The 20,170-nt window shown below is 46.2% G+C and overlaps 9 non-coding genes across 9 annotated transcripts; all 9 read right to left on the reverse strand.

Moving 5' to 3' along the window:
- Window positions 1-1,231: 1,231 nt before the first annotated feature.
- LOC130345328 (U2 spliceosomal RNA) lies at window positions 1,232-1,422 on the reverse strand. Its single transcript, XR_008884059.1, has one exon. It is a non-coding gene; the product is annotated as a U2 spliceosomal RNA (small nuclear RNA).
- A 2,078-nt stretch (window positions 1,423-3,500) lies between these two features.
- LOC130345329 (U2 spliceosomal RNA) lies at window positions 3,501-3,691 on the reverse strand. The gene has a single exon (XR_008884060.1). It is a non-coding gene; the product is annotated as a U2 spliceosomal RNA (small nuclear RNA).
- Window positions 3,692-5,782: 2,091 nt separating this feature from the next.
- On the reverse strand, window positions 5,783-5,973 carry LOC130345331 (U2 spliceosomal RNA). The gene has a single exon (XR_008884062.1). It is a non-coding gene; the product is annotated as a U2 spliceosomal RNA (small nuclear RNA).
- A 2,087-nt stretch (window positions 5,974-8,060) lies between these two features.
- On the reverse strand, window positions 8,061-8,251 carry LOC130345332 (U2 spliceosomal RNA). Its single transcript, XR_008884063.1, has one exon. It is a non-coding gene; the product is annotated as a U2 spliceosomal RNA (small nuclear RNA).
- A 2,093-nt stretch (window positions 8,252-10,344) lies between these two features.
- On the reverse strand, window positions 10,345-10,535 carry LOC130345334 (U2 spliceosomal RNA). The gene has a single exon (XR_008884064.1). It is a non-coding gene; the product is annotated as a U2 spliceosomal RNA (small nuclear RNA).
- Window positions 10,536-12,631: 2,096 nt separating this feature from the next.
- Window positions 12,632-12,822, reverse strand: LOC130345338 (U2 spliceosomal RNA). Its single transcript, XR_008884068.1, has one exon. It is a non-coding gene; the product is annotated as a U2 spliceosomal RNA (small nuclear RNA).
- A 2,084-nt stretch (window positions 12,823-14,906) lies between these two features.
- Window positions 14,907-15,097, reverse strand: LOC130345335 (U2 spliceosomal RNA). The gene has a single exon (XR_008884065.1). It is a non-coding gene; the product is annotated as a U2 spliceosomal RNA (small nuclear RNA).
- Window positions 15,098-17,181: 2,084 nt separating this feature from the next.
- Window positions 17,182-17,372, reverse strand: LOC130345336 (U2 spliceosomal RNA). The gene has a single exon (XR_008884066.1). It is a non-coding gene; the product is annotated as a U2 spliceosomal RNA (small nuclear RNA).
- Window positions 17,373-19,462: 2,090 nt separating this feature from the next.
- On the reverse strand, window positions 19,463-19,653 carry LOC130345337 (U2 spliceosomal RNA). Its single transcript, XR_008884067.1, has one exon. It is a non-coding gene; the product is annotated as a U2 spliceosomal RNA (small nuclear RNA).
- Window positions 19,654-20,170: the final 517 nt, after the last annotated feature.

Here is a 20,170-nt window from a genome sequence, read left to right on the forward strand (position 1 = left end):
GTGCGCGTATATATATATATATATATATATATATATATATATATATATATATATTTCTCCGCCGAAATCACTTTTAAACCCATTTCCACCTTTTTTTCCCTTCTCTTCCTCTTGCTTTTTTTTCACGTTTTTTTTACGTTTTTCTCCTTTTCGCCTCTTTTCTGGGCGTATTATTCTTCTTTTTCTTCTTTTTTTTCGTCTAATGCATACCCCATCAGTGCAGCAATGCTTATTCAATACCGCCAGCAGATGGAGACACTGGGGGATAATTTTCTAAGGATTTATACTGATTTTTCCTGTCTGAATTTGTCGCACAGAAAGTTGCAGGCCAAATATGTGTGACATTTCTGCGACTTTAGCTTCTAGAGAATTTTTACAACATTATACATAGGTGCTGAATACATAAAAAGCGACTGTTCAGCGACAGACAAGTCGCATCGGCTGAAAGTAGGCCAGAATGTCAGTCCATGTTGGAGCAGGTTTAGATACAGTCTAAAGTATAGATCTCAAAGTCTGTGCACAGAATTTAGCAAGGGCCTCGCACCTTCTGATGCATCAGGTAGGTGCACAATAGCATAGCCTAACCCTCTGTACTTTGGTCTATATTGATGCGGGACATAGACAGCCAGCTGATGACCAATCCATTAGTGCAATGGATGGCTGGAAGCATTTGTCTTTGCCTTTGCAATACCACAGAAGCAATGCATGGTCAATGTACAGCAATGACACACCTGTGTGAACAGCCAGGAGACCCCCCCCCCCCCCCCCATGTTATGTTACATAGTTACATAGTTAGTACGGTCGAAAAAAGACATATGTCCATCAAGTTCAACCAGGGAATTAAGGGGTAGGGGTGTGGCGCGATATTGGGGAAGGGATGAGATTTTATATTTCTTCATAAGCATTAATCTTATTTTGTCAATTAGGAACATTCAGCACCCACCCGCTATCAAGGCAGCTGCCTATCATGTCATGCCCTACCTGCACAGGTGTGCTGGCTACTCAAATGATCCAATTAAGGAGGCCATTTAGTCAGCAGCAGCAGAAGTCCTGTGCCTGGACGCTCCAACAGCGGCCAGACACAAGCAGAAGCAGCAGAAGCAGCAGCAGCAGCAGCAGCACCACCTTTTGTTTTTTGGCTGCAGCAGCAAGGCCCACAGGGCTGGCTAGCTGGCTAGCCAGCAAGCAGGTAGCAATGAAAGTAGGAATCTTTCTTTTTAACCCTGTAAGGGGGTGGTGCACTGTACCCGAAGATACTGCCATATCGGGTCAATGCATAGGGCGACGGAAGCAAGCTTCGAAATCGGCCCCCGTTCTCAAAAATCCATTTAATATATGGTCCCCAGATAGGGGACGTATCAGATATTAAACTGATAAGAACAGATACTACACTTGATCTTAGCCAAAAGGCCGAGAAGCGATAACCGTGAAAGGGGCGGGCCCAACAAGGTCCCCTTCATGGGCACTATCACTGCTTGCTGTCAGGGAGGCTGCCAGACAATTTTCCATGCACACTCTGGGCTGGGGGGCAGTCAACCACCAGTACACACAGCAGAACCTAAACCCATACCATTATTGCTAAGCAGCAAGACAGGGGCCCATTGCACTCCCACGGGGCCTTTTTAAATGCAATCCATAACCCGGATTTGCCAGGAACCCTTCTTACTCCTCCTACTTGCATGTGACACTGGGCTTAGGATCTGCATAGGAAACACACACACAAGCACACACCTACCTTTGTTGCCTGCAGATGCCTCCTTGGCTGTCCCCAAACGGTATCAAACCAACACCCACGGGAAGCTGTAAGCATAGAGGACATGCCTGCACCCCATTGGACTTACCTGTGTGGGTTAAATCCGGGTTATTTGACAACCTATGGCGGTGATGGTTCTGCTCAGGCAGAGCAGTGCTGATGCTCCTCATAAAGCTGTCGCTGCTGTGAAGGTTCTAGGTGACATCACAAATCCCTATGGTTACATACACAACAAAGCTGGGTTGTTGTTGTTTACACTCTGCAAGGCCTGTGGAAGTGAGTGACATCATAGCACTGTAGTTCTGAGGGTTCTAGATGGATGCAACAATCTCCTGTTGCTTCTATGAAGGCCATAATAGACGACATCACCAAACAGCTCCATAGTCACATACACAGCAAAGGAGAGATGTTGTTTACACCTAGTGATGTCAGTGGTATTGAGTGACATCACAGCACAGTGCTAAGGCTCCTGGGCCTGGACACAGCAGCGGCTGCAATATCTCAACGGAGAATACGTTTATATATATGTGTGTGTGTGCGCGTATATATATATATATATATATATATATATATATATATTTCTCCGCCGAAATCACTTTTAAACCCATTTCCACCTTTTTTTCCCTTCTCTTCCTCTTACTTTTTTTTCACGTTTTTTTACGTTTTTCTCCTTTTCGCCTCTTTTCTGGGCGTATTATTCTTCTTTTTCTTCTTTTTTTTCGTCTAATGCATACCCCATCAGTGCAGCAATGCTTATTCAATACCGCCAGCAGATGGAGACACTGGGGGATAATTTTCTAAGGATTTATACTGATTTTTCCTGTCTGAATTTGTCGCACAGAAAGTTGCAGGCCAAATATGTGTGACATTTCTGCGACTTTAGCTTCTAGAGCATTTTTACAACATTATACATAGGTGCTGAATACATAAAAAGCGACTGTTCAGCGACAGACAAGTCGCATCGGCTGAAAGTAGGCCAGAATGTCAGTCCATGTTGGAGCAGGTTTAGATACAGTCTAAAGTATAGATCTCAAAGTCTGTGCACAGAATTTAGCAAGGGCCTCGCACCTTCTGATGCATCAGGTAGGTGCACAATAGCATAGCCTAACCCTCTGTACTTTGGTCTATATTGATGCGGGACATAGACAGCCAGCTGATGACCAATCCATTAGTGCAATGGATGGCTGGAAGCATTTGTCTTTGCCTTTGCAATACCACAGAAGCAATGCATGGTCAATGTACAGCAATGACACACCTGTGTGAACAGCCAGGAGACCCCCCCCCCCCCCCATGTTATGTTACATAGTTACATAGTTAGTACGGTCGAAAAAAGACATATGTCCATCAAGTTCAACCAGGGAATTAAGGGGTAGGGGTGTGGCGCGATATTGGGGAAGGGATGAGATTTTATATTTCTTCATAAGCATTAATCTTATTTTGTCAATTAGGAACATTCAGCACCCACCCGCTATCAAGGCAGCTGCCTATCATGTCATGCCCTACCTGCACAGGTGTGCTGGCTACTCAAATGATCCAATTAAGGAGGCCATTTAGTCAGCAGCAGCAGAAGTCCTGTGCCTGGACGCTCCAACAGCGGCCAGACACAAGCAGAAGCAGCAGAAGCAGCAGCAGCAGCACCACCTTTTGTTTTTTGGCTGCAGCAGCAAGGCCCACAGGGCTGGCTAGCTGGCTAGCCAGCAAGCAGGTAGCAATGAAAGTAGGAATCTTTCTTTTTAACCCTGTAAGGGGGTGGTGCACTGTACCCGAAGATACTGCCATATCGGGTCAATGCATAGGGCGACGGAAGCAAGCTTCGAAATCGGCCCCCGTTCTCAAAAATCCATTTAATATATGGTCCCCAGATAGGGGACGTATCAGATATTAAACTGATAAGAACAGATACTACACTTGATCTTAGCCAAAAGGCCGAGAAGCGATAACCGTGAAAGGGGCGGGCCCAACAAGGTCCCCTTCATGGGCACTATCACTGCTTGCTGTCAGGGAGGCTGCCAGACAATTTTCCATGCACACTCTGGGCTGGGGGGCAGTCAACCACCAGTACACACAGCAGAACCTAAACCCATACCATTATTGCTAAGCAGCAAGACAGGGGCCCATTGCACTCCCACGGGGCCTTTTTAAATGCAATCCATAACCCGGATTTGCCAGGAACCCTTCTTACTCCTCCTACTTGCATGTGACACTGGGCTTAGGATCTGCATAGGAAACACACACACAAGCACACACCTACCTTTGTTGCCTGCAGATGCCTCCTTGGCTGTCCCCAAACGGTATCAAACCAACACCCACGGGAAGCTGTAAGCATAGAGGACATGCCTGCACCCCATTGGACTTACCTGTGTGGGTTAAATCCGGGTTATTTGACAACCTATGGCGGTGATGGTTCTGCTCAGGCAGAGCAGTGCTGATGCTCCTCATAAAGCTGTCGCTGCTGTGAAGGTTCTAGGTGACATCACAAATCCCTATGGTTACATACACAACAAAGCTGGGTTGTTGTTGTTTACACTCTGCAAGGCCTGTGGAAGTGAGTGACATCATAGCACTGTAGTTCTGAGGGTTCTAGATGGATGCAACAATCTCCTGTTGCTTCTATGAAGGCCATAATAGACGACATCACCAAACAGCTCCATAGTCACATACACAGCAAAGGAGAGATGTTGTTTACACCTAGTGATGTCAGTGGTATTGAGTGACATCACAGCACAGTGCTAAGGCTCCTGGGCCTGGACACAGCAGCGGCTGCAATATCTCAACGGAGAATACGTTTATATATATGTGTGTGTGTGCGCGTATATATATATATATATATATATATATATATATATATATATATATTTCTCCGCCGAAATCACTTTTAAACCCATTTCCACCTTTTTTTCCCTTCTCTTCCTCTTACTTTTTTTTCACGTTTTTTTACGTTTTTCTCCTTTTCGCCTCTTTTCTGGGCGTATTATTCTTCTTTTTCTTCTTTTTTTTCGTCTAATGCATACCCCATCAGTGCAGCAATGCTTATTCAATACCGCCAGCAGATGGAGACACTGGGGGATAATTTTCTAAGGATTTATACTGATTTTTCCTGTCTGAATTTGTCGCACAGAAAGTTGCAGGCCAAATATGTGTGACATTTCTGCGACTTTAGCTTCTAGAGCATTTTTACAACATTATACATAGGTGCTGAATACATAAAAAGCGACTGTTCAGCGACAGACAAGTCGCATCGGCTGAAAGTAGGCCAGAATGTCAGTCCATGTTGGAGCAGGTTTAGATACAGTCTAAAGTATAGATCTCAAAGTCTGTGCACAGAATTTAGCAAGGGCCTCGCACCTTCTGATGCATCAGGTAGGTGCACAATAGCATAGCCTAACCCTCTGTACTTTGGTCTATATTGATGCGGGACATAGACAGCCAGCTGATGACCAATCCATTAGTGCAATGGATGGCTGGAAGCATTTGTCTTTGCCTTTGCAATACCACAGAAGCAATGCATGGTCAATGTACAGCAATGACACACCTGTGTGAACAGCCAGGAGACCCCCCCCCCCCCCCCCCCCATGTTATGTTACATAGTTACATAGTTAGTACGGTCGAAAAAAGACATATGTCCATCAAGTTCAACCAGGGAATTAAGGGGTAGGGGTGTGGCGCGATATTGGGGAAGGGATGAGATTTTATATTTCTTCATAAGCATTAATCTTATTTTGTCAATTAGGAACATTCAGCACCCACCCGCTATCAAGGCAGCTGCCTATCATGTCATGCCCTACCTGCACAGGTGTGCTGGCTACTCAAATGATCCAATTAAGGAGGCCATTTAGTCAGCAGCAGCAGAAGTCCTGTGCCTGGACGCTCCAACAGCGGCCAGACACAAGCAGAAGCAGCAGAAGCAGCAGCAGCAGCACCACCTTTTGTTTTTTGGCTGCAGCAGCAAGGCCCACAGGGCTGGCTAGCTGGCTAGCCAGCAAGCAGGTAGCAATGAAAGTAGGAATCTTTCTTTTTAACCCTGTAAGGGGGTGGTGCACTGTACCCGAAGATACTGCCATATCGGGTCAATGCATAGGGCGACGGAAGCAAGCTTCGAAATCGGCCCCCGTTCTCAAAAATCCATTTAATATATGGTCCCCAGATAGGGGACGTATCAGATATTAAACTGATAAGAACAGATACTACACTTGATCTTAGCCAAAAGGCCGAGAAGCGATAACCGTGAAAGGGGCGGGCCCAACAAGGTCCCCTTCATGGGCACTATCACTGCTTGCTGTCAGGGAGGCTGCCAGACAATTTTCCATGCACACTCTGGGCTGGGGGGCAGTCAACCACCAGTACACACAGCAGAACCTAAACCCATACCATTATTGCTAAGCAGCAAGACAGGGGCCCATTGCACTCCCACGGGGCCTTTTTAAATGCAATCCATAACCCGGATTTGCCAGGAACCCTTCTTACTCCTCCTACTTGCATGTGACACTGGGCTTAGGATCTGCATAGGAAACACACACACAAGCACACACCTACCTTTGTTGCCTGCAGATGCCTCCTTGGCTGTCCCCAAACGGTATCAAACCAACACCCACGGGAAGCTGTAAGCATAGAGGACATGCCTGCACCCCATTGGACTTACCTGTGTGGGTTAAATCCGGGTTATTTGACAACCTATGGCGGTGATGGTTCTGCTCAGGCAGAGCAGTGCTGATGCTCCTCATAAAGCTGTCGCTGCTGTGAAGGTTCTAGGTGACATCACAAATCCCTATGGTTACATACACAACAAAGCTGGGTTGTTGTTGTTTACACTCTGCAAGGCCTGTGGAAGTGAGTGACATCATAGCACTGTAGTTCTGAGGGTTCTAGATGGATGCAACAATCTCCTGTTGCTTCTATGAAGGCCATAATAGACGACATCACCAAACAGCTCCATAGTCACATACACAGCAAAGGAGAGATGTTGTTTACACCTAGTGATGTCAGTGGTATTGAGTGACATCACAGCACAGTGCTAAGGCTCCTGGGCCTGGACACAGCAGCGGCTGCAATATCTCAACGGAGAATACGTTTATATATATGTGTGTGTGTGCGCGTATATATATATATATATATATATATATATATATATATATATATATTTCTCCGCCGAAATCACTTTTAAACCCATTTCCACCTTTTTTTCCCTTCTCTTCCTCTTACTTTTTTTTCACGTTTTTTTACGTTTTTCTCCTTTTCGCCTCTTTTCTGGGCGTATTATTCTTCTTTTTCTTCTTTTTTTTCGTCTAATGCATACCCCATCAGTGCAGCAATGCTTATTCAATACCGCCAGCAGATGGAGACACTGGGGGATAATTTTCTAAGGATTTATACTGATTTTTCCTGTCTGAATTTGTCGCACAGAAAGTTGCAGGCCAAATATGTGTGACATTTCTGCGACTTTAGCTTCTAGAGCATTTTTACAACATTATACATAGGTGCTGAATACATAAAAAGCGACTGTTCAGCGACAGACAAGTCGCATCGGCTGAAAGTAGGCCAGAATGTCAGTCCATGTTGGAGCAGGTTTAGATACAGTCTAAAGTATAGATCTCAAAGTCTGTGCACAGAATTTAGCAAGGGCCTCGCACCTTCTGATGCATCAGGTAGGTGCACAATAGCATAGCCTAACCCTCTGTACTTTGGTCTATATTGATGCGGGACATAGACAGCCAGCTGATGACCAATCCATTAGTGCAATGGATGGCTGGAAGCATTTGTCTTTGCCTTTGCAATACCACAGAAGCAATGCATGGTCAATGTACAGCAATGACACACCTGTGTGAACAGCCAGGAGACCCCCCCCCCCCCCCCATGTTATGTTACATAGTTACATAGTTAGTACGGTCGAAAAAAGACATATGTCCATCAAGTTCAACCAGGGAATTAAGGGGTAGGGGTGTGGCGCGATATTGGGGAAGGGATGAGATTTTATATTTCTTCATAAGCATTAATCTTATTTTGTCAATTAGGAACATTCAGCACCCACCCGCTATCAAGGCAGCTGCCTATCATGTCATGCCCTACCTGCACAGGTGTGCTGGCTACTCAAATGATCCAATTAAGGAGGCCATTTAGTCAGCAGCAGCAGAAGTCCTGTGCCTGGACGCTCCAACAGCGGCCAGACACAAGCAGAAGCAGCAGAAGCAGCAGCAGCAGCACCACCTTTTGTTTTTTGGCTGCAGCAGCAAGGCCCACAGGGCTGGCTAGCTGGCTAGCCAGCAAGCAGGTAGCAATGAAAGTAGGAATCTTTCTTTTTAACCCTGTAAGGGGGTGGTGCACTGTACCCGAAGATACTGCCATATCGGGTCAATGCATAGGGCGACGGAAGCAAGCTTCGAAATCGGCCCCCGTTCTCAAAAATCCATTTAATATATGGTCCCCAGATAGGGGACGTATCAGATATTAAACTGATAAGAACAGATACTACACTTGATCTTAGCCAAAAGGCCGAGAAGCGATAACCGTGAAAGGGGCGGGCCCAACAAGGTCCCCTTCATGGGCACTATCACTGCTTGCTGTCAGGGAGGCTGCCAGACAATTTTCCATGCACACTCTGGGCTGGGGGGCAGTCAACCACCAGTGCACACAGCAGAACCTAAACCCATACCATTATTGCTAAGCAGCAAGACAGGGGCCCATTGCACTCCCACGGGGCCTTTTTAAATGCAATCCATAACCCGGATTTGCCAGGAACCCTTCTTACTCCTCCTACTTGCATGTGACACTGGGCTTAGGATCTGCATAGGAAACACACACACAAGCACACACCTACCTTTGTTGCCTGCAGATGCCTCCTTGGCTGTCCCCAAACGGTATCAAACCAACACCCACGGGAAGCTGTAAGCATAGAGGACATGCCTGCACCCCATTGGACTTACCTGTGTGGGTTAAATCCGGGTTATTTGACAACCTATGGCGGTGATGGTTCTGCTCAGGCAGAGCAGTGCTGATGCTCCTCATAAAGCTGTCGCTGCTGTGAAGGTTCTAGGTGACATCACAAATCCCTATGGTTACATACACAACAAAGCTGGGTTGTTGTTGTTTACACTCTGCAAGGCCTGTGGAAGTGAGTGACATCATAGCACTGTAGTTCTGAGGGTTCTAGATGGATGCAACAATCTCCTGTTGCTTCTATGAAGGCCATAATAGACGACATCACCAAACAGCTCCATAGTCACATACACAGCAAAGGAGAGATGTTGTTTACACCTAGTGATGTCAGTGGTATTGAGTGACATCACAGCACAGTGCTAAGGCTCCTGGGCCTGGACACAGCAGCGGCTGCAATATCTCAACGGAGAATACGTTTATATATATGTGTGTGTGTGCGCGTATATATATATATATATATATATATATATATATATATATATATTTCTCCGCCGAAATCACTTTTAAACCCATTTCCACCTTTTTTTCCCTTCTCTTCCTCTTACTTTTTTTTCACGTTTTTTTACGTTTTTCTCCTTTTCGCCTCTTTTCTGGGCGTATTATTCTTCTTTTTCTTCTTTTTTTTCGTCTAATGCATACCCCATCAGTGCAGCAATGCTTATTCAATACCGCCAGCAGATGGAGACACTGGGGGATAATTTTCTAAGGATTTATACTGATTTTTCCTGTCTGAATTTGTCGCACAGAAAGTTGCAGGCCAAATATGTGTGACATTTCTGCGACTTTAGCTTCTAGAGCATTTTTACAACATTATACATAGGTGCTGAATACATAAAAAGCGACTGTTCAGCGACAGACAAGTCGCATCGGCTGAAAGTAGGCCAGAATGTCAGTCCATGTTGGAGCAGGTTTAGATACAGTCTAAAGCATAGATCTCAAAGTCTGTGCACAGAATTTAGCAAGGGCCTCGCACCTTCTGATGCATCAGGTAGGTGCACAATAGCATAGCCTAACCCTCTGTACTTTGGTCTATATTGATGCGGGACATAGACAGCCAGCTGATGACCAATCCATTAGTGCAATGGATGGCTGGAAGCATTTGTCTTTGCCTTTGCAATACCACAGAAGCAATGCATGGTCAATGTACAGCAATGACACACCTGTGTGAACAGCCAGGAGACCCCCCCCCCCCCCCATGTTATGTTACATAGTTACATAGTTAGTACGGTCGAAAAAAGACATATGTCCATCAAGTTCAACCAGGGAATTAAGGGGTAGGGGTGTGGCGCGATATTGGGGAAGGGATGAGATTTTATATTTCTTCATAAGCATTAATCTTATTTTGTCAATTAGGAACATTCAGCACCCACCCGCTATCAAGGCAGCTGCCTATCATGTCATGCCCTACCTGCACAGGTGTGCTGGCTACTCAAATGATCCAATTAAGGAGGCCATTTAGTCAGCAGCAGCAGAAGTCCTGTGCCTGGACGCTCCAACAGCGGCCAGACACAAGCAGAAGCAGCAGAAGCAGCAGCAGCAGCAGCAGCAGCACCACCTTTTGTTTTTTGGCTGCAGCAGCAAGGCCCACAGGGCTGGCTAGCTGGCTAGCCAGCAAGCAGGTAGCAATGAAAGTAGGAATCTTTCTTTTTAACCCTGTAAGGGGGTGGTGCACTGTACCCGAAGATACTGCCATATCGGGTCAATGCATAGGGCGACGGAAGCAAGCTTCGAAATCGGCCCCCGTTCTCAAAAATCCATTTAATATATGGTCCCCAGATAGGGGACGTATCAGATATTAAACTGATAAGAACAGATACTACACTTGATCTTAGCCAAAAGGCCGAGAAGCGATAACCGTGAAAGGGGCGGGCCCAACAAGGTCCCCTTCATGGGCACTATCACTGCTTGCTGTCAGGGAGGCTGCCAGACAATTTTCCATGCACACTCTGGGCTGGGGGGCAGTCAACCACCAGTACACACAGCAGAACCTAAACCCATACCATTATTGCTAAGCAGCAAGACAGGGGCCCATTGCACTCCCACGGGGCCTTTTTAAATGCAATCCATAACCCGGATTTGCCAGGAACCCTTCTTACTCCTCCTACTTGCATGTGACACTGGGCTTAGGATCTGCATAGGAAACACACACACAAGCACACACCTACCTTTGTTGCCTGCAGATGCCTCCTTGGCTGTCCCCAAACGGTATCAAACCAACACCCACGGGAAGCTGTAAGCATAGAGGACATGCCTGCACCCCATTGGACTTACCTGTGTGGGTTAAATCCGGGTTATTTGACAACCTATGGCGGTGATGGTTCTGCTCAGGCAGAGCAGTGCTGATGCTCCTCATAAAGCTGTCGCTGCTGTGAAGGTTCTAGGTGACATCACAAATCCCTATGGTTACATACACAACAAAGCTGGGTTGTTGTTGTTTACACTCTGCAAGGCCTGTGGAAGTGAGTGACATCATAGCACTGTAGTTCTGAGGGTTCTAGATGGATGCAACAATCTCCTGTTGCTTCTATGAAGGCCATAATAGACGACATCACCAAACAGCTCCATAGTCACATACACAGCAAAGGAGAGATGTTGTTTACACCTAGTGATGTCAGTGGTATTGAGTGACATCACAGCACAGTGCTAAGGCTCCTGGGCCTGGACACAGCAGCGGCTGCAATATCTCAACGGAGAATACGTTTATATATATGTGTGTGTGTGCGCGTATATATATATATATATATATATATATATATATATATATATATATTTCTCCGCCGAAATCACTTTTAAACCCATTTCCACCTTTTTTTCCCTTCTCTTCCTCTTACTTTTTTTTCACGTTTTTTTACGTTTTTCTCCTTTTCGCCTCTTTTCTGGGCGTATTATTCTTCTTTTTCTTCTTTTTTTTCGTCTAATGCATACCCCATCAGTGCAGCAATGCTTATTCAATACCGCCAGCAGATGGAGACACTGGGGGATAATTTTCTAAGGATTTATACTGATTTTTCCTGTCTGAATTTGTCGCACAGAAAGTTGCAGGCCAAATATGTGTGACATTTCTGCGACTTTAGCTTCTAGAGCATTTTTACAACATTATACATAGGTGCTGAATACATAAAAAGCGACTGTTCAGCGACAGACAAGTCGCATCGGCTGAAAGTAGGCCAGAATGTCAGTCCATGTTGGAGCAGGTTTAGATACAGTCTAAAGTATAGATCTCAAAGTCTGTGCACAGAATTTAGCAAGGGCCTCGCACCTTCTGATGCATCAGGTAGGTGCACAATAGCATAGCCTAACCCTCTGTACTTTGGTCTATATTGATGCGGGACATAGACAGCCAGCTGATGACCAATCCATTAGTGCAATGGATGGCTGGAAGCATTTGTCTTTGCCTTTGCAATACCACAGAAGCAATGCATGGTCAATGTACAGCAATGACACACCTGTGTGAACAGCCAGGAGACCCCCCCCCCCCCCCCCCCCCCCCCATGTTATGTTACATAGTTACATAGTTAGTACGGTCGAAAAAAGACATATGTCCATCACGTTCAACCAGGGAATTAAGGGGTAGGGGTGTGGCGCGATATTGGGGAAGGGATGAGATTTTATATTTCTTCATAAGCATTAATCTTATTTTGTCAATTAGGAACATTCAGCACCCACCCGCTATCAAGGCAGCTGCCTATCATGTCATGCCCTATCTGCACAGGTGTGCTGGCTACTCAAATGATCCAATTAAGGAGGCCATTTAGTCAGCAGCAGCAGAAGTCCTGTGCCTGGACGCTCCAACAGCGGCCAGACACAAGCAGAAGCAGCAGAAGCAGCAGCAGCAGCACCACCTTTTGTTTTTTGGCTGCAGCAGCAAGGCCCACAGGGCTGGCTAGCTGGCTAGCCAGCAAGCAGGTAGCAATGAAAGTAGGAATCTTTCTTTTTAACCCTGTAAGGGGGTGGTGCACTGTACCCGAAGATACTGCCATATCGGGTCAATGCATAGGGCGACGGAAGCAAGCTTCGAAATCGGCCCCCGTTCTCAAAAATCCATTTAATATATGGTCCCCAGATAGGAGACGTATCAGATATTAAACTGATAAGAACAGATACTACACTTGATCTTAGCCAAAAGGCCGAGAAGCGATAACCGTGAAAGGGGCGGGCCCAACAAGGTCCCCTTCATGGGCACTATCACTGCTTGCTGTCAGGGAGGCTGCCAGACAATTTTCCATGCACACTCTGGGCTGGGGGGCAGTCAACCACCAGTACACACAGCAGAACCTAAACCCATACCATTATTGCTAAGCAGCAAGACAGGGGCCCATTGCACTCCCACGGGGCCTTTTTAAATGCAATCCATAACCCGGATTTGCCAGGAACCCTTCTTACTCCTCCTACTTGCATGTGACACTGGGCTTAGGATCTGCATAGGAAACACACACACAAGCACACACCTACCTTTGTTGCCTGCAGATGCCTCCTTGGCTGTCCCCAAACGGTATCAAACCAACACCCACGGGAAGCTGTAAGCATAGAGGACATGCCTGCACCCCATTGGACTTACCTGTGTGGGTTAAATCCGGGTTATTTGACAACCTATGGCGGTGATGGTTCTGCTCAGGCAGAGCAGTGCTGATGCTCCTCATAAAGCTGTCGCTGCTGTGAAGGTTCTAGGTGACATCACAAATCCCTATGGTTACATACACAACAAAGCTGGGTTGTTGTTGTTTACACTCTGCAAGGCCTGTGGAAGTGAGTGACATCATAGCACTGTAGTTCTGAGGGTTCTAGATGGATGCAACAATCTCCTGTTGCTTCTATGAAGGCCGTAATAGACGACATCACCAAACAGCTCCATAGTCACATACACAGCAAAGGAGAGATGTTGTTTACACCTAGTGATGTCAGTGGTATTGAGTGACATCACAGCACAGTGCTAAGGCTTCTGGGCCTGGACACAGCAGCGGCTGCAATATCTCAACGGAGAATACGTTTATATATATGTGTGTGTGTGCGCGTATATATATATATATATATATATATATATATATATATATTTCTCCGCCGAAATCACTTTTAAACCCATTTCCACCTTTTTTTCCCTTCTCTTCCTCTTACTTTTTTTTCACGTTTTTTTACGTTTTTCTCCTTTTCGCCTCTTTTCTGGGCGTATTATTCTTCTTTTTCTTCTTTTTTTTCGTCTAATGCATACCCCATCAGTGCAGCAATGCTTATTCAATACCGCCAGCAGATGGAGACACTGGGGGATAATTTTCTAAGGATTTATACTGATTTTTCCTGTCTGAATTTGTCGCACAGAAAGTTGCAGGCCAAATATGTGTGACATTTCTGCGACTTTAGCTTTTAGAGCATTTTTACAACATTATACATAGGTGCTGAATACATAAAAAGCGACTGTTCAGCGACAGACAAGTCGCATCGGCTGAAAGTAGGCCAGAATGTCAGTCCATGTTGGAGCAGGTTTAGATACAGTCTAAAGTATAGATCTCAAAGTCTGTGCACAGAATTTAGCAAGGGCCTCGCACCTTCTGATGCATCAGGTAGGTGCACAATAGCATAGCCTAACCCTCTGTACTTTGGTCTATATTGATGCGGGACATAGACAGCCAGCTGATGACCAATCCATTAGTGCAATGGATGGCTGGAAGCATTTGTCTTTGCCTTTGCAATACCACAGAAGCAATGCATGGTCAATGTACAGCAATGACACACCTGTGTGAACAGCCAGGAGACCCCCCCCCCCCCCCCCCCATGTTATGTTACATAGTTACATAGTTAGTACGGTCGAAAAAAGACATATGTCCATCAAGTTCAACCAGGGAATTAAGGGGTAGGGGTGTGGCGCGATATTGGGGAAGGGATGAGATTTTATATTTCTTCATAAGCATTAATCTTATTTTGTCAATTAGGAACATTCAGCACCCACCCGCTATCAAGGCAGCTGCCTATCATGTCATGCCCTACCTGCACAGGTGTGCTGGCTACTCAAATGATCCAATTAAGGAGGCCATTTAGTCAGCAGCAGCAGAAGTCCTGTGCCTGGACGCTCCAACAGCGGCCAGACACAAGCAGAAGCAGCAGAAGCAGCAGCAGCAGCACCACCTTTTGTTTTTTGGCTGCAGCAGCAAGGCCCACAGGGCTGGCTAGCTGGCTAGCCAGCAAGCAGGTAGCAATGAAAGTAGGAATCTTTCTTTTTAACCCTGTAAGGGGGTGGTGCACTGTACCCGAAGATACTGCCATATCGGGTCAATGCATAGGGCGACGGAAGCAAGCTTCGAAATCGGCCCCCGTTCTCAAAAATCCATTTAATATATGGTCCCCAGATAGGGGACGTATCAGATATTAAACTGATAAGAACAGATACTACACTTGATCTTAGCCAAAAGGCCGAGAAGCGATAACCGTGAAAGGGGCGGGCCCAACAAGGTCCCCTTCATGGGCACTATCACTGCTTGCTGTCAGGGAGGCTGCCAGACAATTTTCCATGCACACTCTGGGCTGGGGGGCAGTCAACCACCAGTACACACAGCAGAACCTAAACCCATACCATTATTGCTAAGCAGCAAGACAGGGGCCCATTGCACTCCCACGGGGCCTTTTTAAATGCAATCCATAACCCGGATTTGCCAGGAACCCTTCTTACTCCTCCTACTTGCATGTGACACTGGGCTTAGGATCTGCATAGGAAACACACACACAAGCACACACCTACCTTTGTTGCCTGCAGATGCCTCCTTGGCTGTCCCCAAACGGTATCAAACCAACACCCACGGGAAGCTGTAAGCATAGAGGACATGCCTGCACCCCATTGGACTTACCTGTGTGGGTTAAATCCGGGTTATTTGACAACCTATGGCGGTGATGGTTCTGCTCAGGCAGAGCAGTGCTGATGCTCCTCATAAAGCTGTCGCTGCTGTGAAGGTTCTAGGTGACATCACAAATCCCTATGGTTACATACACAACAAAGCTGGGTTGTTGTTGTTTACACTCTGCAAGGCCTGTGGAAGTGAGTGACATCATAGCACTGTAGTTCTGAGGGTTCTAGATGGATGCAACAATCTCCTGTTGCTTCTATGAAGGCCATAATAGACGACATCACCAAACAGCTCCATAGTCACATACACAGCAAAGGAGAGATGTTGTTTACACCTAGTGATGTCAGTGGTATTGAGTGACATCACAGCACAGTGCTAAGGCTCCTGGGCCTGGACACAGCAGCGGCTGCAATATCTCAACGGAGAATACGTTTATATATATGTGTGTGTGTGCGCGTATATATATATATATATATATATATATATATATATATATTTCTCCGCCGAAATCACTTTTAAACCCATTTCCACCTTTTTTTCCCTTCTCTTCCTCTTACTTTTTTTTCACGTTTTTTTACGTTTTTCTCCTTTTCGCCTCTTTTCTGGGCGTATTATTCTTCTTTTTCTTCTTTTTTTTCGTCTAATGCATACCCCATCAGTGCAGCAATGCTTATTCAATACCGCCAGCAGATGGAGACACTGGGGGATAATTTTCTAAGGATTTATACTGATTTTTCCTGTCTGAATTTGTCGCACAGAAAGTTGCAGGCCAAATATGTGTGACATTTCTGCGACTTTAGCTTCTAGAGCATTTTTACAACATTATACATAGGTGCTGAATACATAAAAAGCGACTGTTCAGCGACAGACAAGTCGCATCGGCTGAAAGTAGGCCAGAATGTCAGTCCATGTTGGAGCAGGTTTAGATACAGTCTAAAGTATAGATCTCAAAGTCTGTGCACAGAATTTAGCAAGGGCCTCGCACCTTCTGATGCATCAGGTAGGTGCACAATAGCATAGCCTAACCCTCTGTACTTTGGTCTATATTGATGCGGGACATAGACAGCCAGCTGATGACCAATCCATTAGTGCAATGGATGGCTGGAAGCATTTGTCTTTGCCTTTGCAATACCACAGAAGCAATGCATGGTCAATGTACAGCAATGACACACCTGTGTGAACAGCCAGGAGACCCCCCCCCCCCCCCCCCCATGTTATGTTACATAGTTACATAGTTAGTACGGTCGAAAAAAAACATATGTCCATCAAGTTCAACCAGGGAATTAAGGGGTAGGGGTGTGGCGCGATATTGGGGAAGGGATGAGATTTTATATTTCTTCATAAGCATTAATCTTATTTTGTCAATTAGGAACATTCAGCACCCACCCGCTATCAAGGCAGCTGCCTATCATGTCATGCCCTACCTGCACAGGTGTGCTGGCTACTCAAATGATCCAATTAAGGAGGCCATTTAGTCAGCAGCAGCAGAAGTCCTGTGCCTGGACGCTCCAACAGCGGCCAGACACAAGCAGAAGCAGCAGAAGCAGCAGCAGCAGCACCACCTTTTGTTTTTTGGCTGCAGCAGCAAGGCCCACAGGGCTGGCTAGCTGGCTAGCCAGCAAGCAGGTAGCAATGAAAGTAGGAATCTTTCTTTTTAACCCTGTAAGGGGGTGGTGCACTGTACCCGAAGATACTGCCATATCGGGTCAATGCATAGGGCGACGGAAGCAAGCTTCGAAATCGGCCCCCGTTCTCAAAAATCCATTTAATATATGGTCCCCAGATAGGGGACGTATCAGATATTAAACTGATAAGAACAGATACTACACTTGATCTTAGCCAAAAGGCCGAGAAGCGATAACCGTGAAAGGGGCGGGCCCAACAAGGTCCCCTTCATGGGCACTATCACTGCTTGCTGTCAGGGAGGCTGCCAGACAATTTTCCATGCACACTCTGGGCTGGGGGGCAGTCAACCACCAGTACACACAGCAGAACCTAAACCCATACCATTATTGCTAAGCAGCAAGACAGGGGCCCATTGCACTCCCACGGGGCCTTTTTAAATGCAATCCATAACCCGGATTTGCCAGGAACCCTTCTTACTCCTCCTACTTGCATGTGACACTGGGCTTAGGATCTGCATAGGAAACACACACACAAGCACACACCTACCTTTGTTGCCTGCAGATGCCTCCTTGGCTGTCCCCAAACGGTATCAAACCAACACCCACGGGAAGCTGTAAGCATAGAGGACATGCCTGCACCCCATTGGACTTACCTGTGTGGGTTAAATCCGGGTTATTTGACAACCTATGGCGGTGATGGTTCTGCTCAGGCAGAGCAGTGCTGATGCTCCTCATAAAACTGTCGCTGCTGTGAAGGTTCTAGGTGACATCACAAATCCCTATGGTTACATACACAACAAAGCTGGGTTGTTGTTGTTTACACTCTGCAAGGCCTGTGGAAGTGAGTGACATCATAGCACTGTAGTTCTGAGGGTTCTAGATGGATGCAACAATCTCCTGTTGCTTCTATGAAGGCCATAATAGACGACATCACCAAACAGCTCCATAGTCACATACACAGCAAAGGAGAGATGTTGTTTACACCTAGTGATGTCAGTGGTATTGAGTGACATCACAGCACAGTGCTAAGGCTCCTGGGCCTGGACACAGCAGCGGCTGCAATATCTCAACGGAGAATACGTTTATATATATGTGTGTGTGTGCGCGTATATATATATATATATATATATATATATATATATATATATATATATTTCTCCGCCGAAATCACTTTTAAACCCATTTCCACCTTTTTTTCCCTTCTCTTCCTCTTACTTTTTTTTCACGTTTTTTTACGTTTTTCTCCTTTTCGCCTCTTTTCTGGACGTATTATTCTTCTTTTTCTTCTTTTTTTTCGTGTAATGCATACCCCATCAGTGCAGCAATGCTTATTCAATACCGCCAGCAGATGGAGACACTGGGGGATAATTTTCTAAGGATTTATACTGATTTTTCCTGTCTGAATTTGTCGCACAGAAAGTTGCAGGCCAAATATGTGTGACATTTCTGCGACTTTAGCTTCTAGAGCATTTTTACAACATTATACATAGGTGCTGAATACATAAAAAGCGACTGTTCAGCGACAGACAAGTCGCATCGGCTGAAAGTAGGCCAGAATGTCAGTCCATGTTGGAGCAGGTTTAGATAGAGTCTAAAGTATAGATCTCAAAGTCTGTGCACAGAATTTAGCAAGGGCCTCGCACCTTCTGATGCATCAGGTAGGTGCACAATAGCATAGCCTAACCCTCTGTACTTTGGTCTATATTGATGCGGGACATAGACAGCCAGCTGATGACCAATCCATTAGTGCAATGGATGGCTGGAAGCATTTGTCTTTGCCTTTGCAATACCACAGAAGCAATGCATGGTCAATGTACAGCAATGACACACCTGTGTGAACAGCCAGGAGACCCCCCCCCCCCCCCCCATGTTATGTTACATAGTTACATAGTTAGTACGGTCGAAAAAAGACATATGTCCATCAAGTTCAACCAGGGAATTAAGGGGTAGGGGTGTGGCGCGATATTGGGGAAGGGATGAGATTTTATATTTCTTCATAAGCATTAATCTTATTTTGTCAATTAGGAACATTCAGCACCCACCCGCTATCAAGGCAGCTGCCTATCATGTCATGCCCTACCTGCACAGGTGTGCTGGCTACTCAAATGATCCAATTAAGGAGGCCATTTAGTCAGCAGCAGCAGAAGTCCTGTGCCTGGACGCTCCAACAGCGGCCAGACACAAGCAGAAGCAGCAGAAGCAGCAGCAGCAGCACCACCTTTTGTTTTTTGGCTGCAGCAGCAAGGCCCACAGGGCTGGCTAGCTGGCTAGCCAGCAAGCAGGTAGCAATGAAAGTAGGAATCTTTCTTTTTAACCCTGTAAGGGGGTGGTGCACTGTACCCGAAGATACTGCCATATCGGGTCAATGCATAGGGCGACGGAAGCAAGCTTCGAAATCGGCCCCCGTTCTCAAAAATCCATTTAATATATGGTCCCCAGATAGGGGACGTATCAGATATTAAACTGATAAGAACAGATACTACACTTGATCTTAGCCAAAAGGCCGAGAAGCGATAACCGTGAAAGGGGCGGGCCCAACAAGGTCCCCTTCATGGGCACTATCACTGCTTGCTGTCAGGGAGGCTGCCAGACAATTTTCCATGCACACTCTGGGCTGGGGGGCAGTCAACCACCAGTACACACAGCAGAACCTAAACCCATACCATTATTGCTAAGCAGCAAGACAGGGGCCCATTGCACTCCCACGGGGCCTTTTTAAATGCAATCCATAACCCGGATTTGCCAGGAACCCTTCTTACTCCTCCTACTTGCATGTGACACTGGGCTTAGGATCTGCATAGGAAACACACACACAAGCACACACCTACCTTTGTTGCCTGCAGATGCCTCCTTGGCTGTCCCCAAACGGTATCAAACCAACACCCACGGGAAGCTGTAAGCATAGAGGACATGCCTGCACCCCATTGGACTTACCTGTGTGGGTTAAATCCGGGTTATTTGACAACCTATGGCGGTGATGGTTCTGCTCAGGCAGAGCAGTGCTGATGCTCCTCATAAAGCTGTCGCTGCTG

Source organism: Hyla sarda, unplaced genomic scaffold (genome assembly GCF_029499605.1).
Source record: "Hyla sarda isolate aHylSar1 unplaced genomic scaffold, aHylSar1.hap1 scaffold_750, whole genome shotgun sequence".
Classification (NCBI taxonomy): domain Eukaryota; kingdom Metazoa; phylum Chordata; class Amphibia; order Anura; family Hylidae; genus Hyla; species Hyla sarda.